The 3,380-nt window shown below is 54.3% G+C and overlaps 1 protein-coding gene and 1 pseudogene across 1 annotated transcript in view; one reads left to right on the top strand and one right to left on the bottom strand.

Annotated features, from left to right (window-relative positions):
• The window catches only part of MAN2B2 (mannosidase alpha class 2B member 2), a 47,590-nt gene that overhangs the window by 6,040 nt on the left and 38,170 nt on the right, over positions 1–3,380 (top strand). The gene's annotated exons all lie outside the window — the stretch shown is intronic.
• LOC110596690 lies at positions 2,144–2,585 on the bottom strand (annotated as a pseudogene).

The raw sequence follows: 3,380 nt of genomic DNA on the forward strand, positions 1-3,380 counted from the left end.
CTCACCTCAGCCTCCCAAAGTGCTGGGATTACAGGCTGAGCCACCGAGCCCGGCTTACATGGGTTTCTTTCACAATTCCTACCTTGTTTTAAGTACAAGACGTACACTTATTTTTTCAGTCCTCGGGCATTCCTGTAGGTGGGTGATCTTACCAATGCCCATTTGTAGAGCTTTGAGGCTCAGCTGCCATCAGACGTGCCCGAGTCACACCACCACCAAGTGAGGGACCCAGAGCTGGGCGCAGTCAGTGAGGTGACTTGTTAGCTGAGCTCTCTCCCGGGTGGCGACCCAAGCCCTTTCCCTTCTGTTCTCCCCCAATTGCCCCAGAATAGCCTGGTAGCGGGTGGTACCGATAACCGCCCACTTTACAGATGAGGCATAGAGAGAGGCAAGGACTTGTGTGCGGCACGCAGCAGAGTAGGAGCTCAAACCCAGGTCTGCCTGGTTCCCACTCTCTCTTGTAGGACTTGTAGCCCCTAGGGCAAGGAAAGGGTGTGTGTACCCGCCTCTCTGGGTGGCAGTTTCAGATCACACGTCCCAGATGTCCTTGGGAATTCTGGCTGCGAGTTGCATCCACGCTGGGCTGGCGTTGCTCACACGTGCTGGGTCACTGCGCCGGGGTCCCTTCATCGTCCACCTCACCGCTGTTGACCCCTGCTGCGAAGCAGGCCCTGGACCGTGAAGGAAGGTCGGCTGGTGTGTCCTCCGGGCTCAGCCCAAGATGGCCTCCCAGGAGGACCTGGGGCAGGCGGGATCCTCGGACCAGGGGCCTCTAGTCCTCGGACCTTCTTGCGGGGGGAACTGGGGCGCTGAGGTGTCTCTCCACCAAGACCCTCCCAGTGGCCCTCTGGGGCCTGGGCACCGAGCGAGCTCGCCATTCCAGCGTCCCTCCCCCAGCTCCTCTTCCTGGCAGTCACGCCAACACCCACCTTAATTTTAGATATGACATTTCCAGTGAGGGGAAAAGCGTTGGTTCCCAGCACCAGTCACTGGGAAAAGCTGAGTGTGGGCAGCAGCCCCTGGGGGTGGGAGCTGTCATGCTCCTCCCCCAGGGGACAGCTTCCCAGTAGGACTCTCTGGCAGGTGCCAGAGGACAAGACCCCCTCACCCCCTTCCTGAGAGGGAGAGAGCCCAGCTCGGGTCTCAGAGGTGCTGGAGTGAAGGGAAGGGCCCGGCAGGACAAGGGGACACCTTGGACTGTCCTGCATGGCCACTGCTGCCTGGTTCTCCAAAGCCAAGTTCTCGGCCCTGTCCCCCCATCCCCTCCCCACCTACCCAACCAGCCGTCCTCTCTCCTGGGTTGTAGATGCTCTCCAATCATTCCTCACCTCTACCGCCTTCCCAGCTGTACTTAAAACACACACAGGCTGGGCAGGGTGGCTCAGCCCGTCATTCCAGCCATCAGGAGGCCGAGGTGAAAGGATTGCCCGAGCCTGCGGGTTCGAGACCCTGGGCAACTTGGCGAGACCTCGTCTCTACTGTAAATCAAAAATTTAACCGAACGTGGTGGCGCGTGCCTGTAGTTCCAGTGACTTGGAAGGCTGAGGCAGGAGGATCACCGGAGCCCAGCAGGTCGAGGCTGCGGTGGCCGGAAGCGTGCCACTGCATTCCAGGCTGGGTGACAGGGTGAGACTCCAACTCAAGTAAATAAATAAATAAAATAGAATAAAACACACAACATTATCTTTTTTTTTTTTTTTTTTGAGTCGGAGTCTCACTCCGTCGCCCAGTCTGGAGGGTGGTGGTGCGCTCCCGGCCACTGCAGCCTCGACCGGCTGGACTCCGGCGATCCTTCCACCTCAGCCTTTCCAGTAACCGGAACTACAGGCACGCGCTACCATGCCCGGCTAATTTTTTTGATTTATTGTAGAGACAAGATCTCGCCAAGTTGCCTGGATGGATCTCGAACCCGTGGGCTCAGGCAGTCCGTTCGCCTCGGCCTCCCAAAGTGCTGGAATTACGACTGAGCCACCGAGCCCAGCCGTTCAACATTATCTTGATGAGGAAAGCACGTCCCTCCAGCTCAGGTTGTAGCCACATTTTTCTTTCTTTTCTTTCTTTCTTCCTTCCTTCCTTCCTTCTTTCACACGAATTTAAAGTTTATTCCAGCTAGAATGCAGGTTATTCTGACTTTAAGGCAGAATCACATGGCATACTTCTGAGTCCATTCCCAAGATATTCTGTTGTACTTATCTCTGCCCGTGTTATACATCTGTGTGATCTCTGCACTAGGGAGTCATCTGGGTTTGGATCACATAGCAGTGAACGAACGGATGAAAGAACTCTGGAGATAGTTAAAGCGGGAGACCACTGTGACCTTAGACTATAGAGACAAATGCTGCCTTTACTATCACTATTTGGATGATAAATTATTGCTGTAAATGCAGCCTTAGGTGTTTGAAGGGGTAGTCTGTAGGAGAATGAATTGTCAAAAAGAACACACCGCCTTGATATGGGCTGTCATCGGGTCCCAGAATCGTGGCTTGGCAGTGAAGCATGTCATTCCCAACTGGACCTGCAGAACATTGGGCTGGAGGGCCACGGGCCAAATCACTGAGTTCCTTATTAATCTGTTTCAGCACCATAGTCTGTGCTTTTCATCAGGCTCCTCACTATCGCCATGTGTGCTCAAAGGTCCAGCCAAAACTCTCGATTATCTGGGTGGCGGGGAAGGATTATCTTGTCACACCACAGCTCTGCCAGATACAGGCACAGAGGTGAGTTGGCGGTTTCTGATTCATAAAGTTCCTAGTTAGTGGTGAGTTGGTGGGTTCTGATCAGTCAAGTTCCTAGTTAGAGCTGAGTAGGTGGTTTCTGATTGATCAAGCCCCTAGAGAAAAATGATGGTTTCTGGTCCATCAAATTCCTAGTTAGAGGAGAGTTGGTGCTTTCTGATTGGTTAAGTCCCTAGATAGAGATGAGTTGGCAGCTTCTGATTGGTCAAATCCTAGTTAGAGGTGAGTCGGTGGGTTCTGATCGGTCCAGTCCCCAGTTAGAGGCGAATGGGCTGTTTCTGACTGGTTAACCTTAAACTCTGTTTTCCTGTTTGCAGTGAGTTGGATTTTGTGTACTGACCTAGGAACCCAGGGCACTACAGCCTTCCATTTATTATTCAATAGTGCCTACCATTAGCTGCTAGACAGACTGAGAGAACAGTGTGTGACAGGAGGGTGTGAGCCGTTGTGTTTGGCTTGGGTCACCCGTGATTCAGCCCTTGGGGCCGGGCACGGTGCCTCCGAACACGGTGAGGATTCTGCACGTGGACAAGGCCTGCTGAGTTAGCAGCCACGGGCCTCCCCATCCAGCCGCCCTGTCTGCCGAGAGGCCACGCCCTCCAGAGCGCCTGACTGCTCCCTCCTTCCTCCTGCGCTTCCCAGTTC

This window comes from Carlito syrichta, unplaced genomic scaffold (assembly GCF_000164805.1).
Source record: "Carlito syrichta isolate Samal-C Ts95f unplaced genomic scaffold, Tarsius_syrichta-2.0.1 Scaffold111613, whole genome shotgun sequence".
In the NCBI taxonomy this organism is placed as follows: Eukaryota; Metazoa; Chordata; class Mammalia; order Primates; family Tarsiidae; genus Carlito; species Carlito syrichta.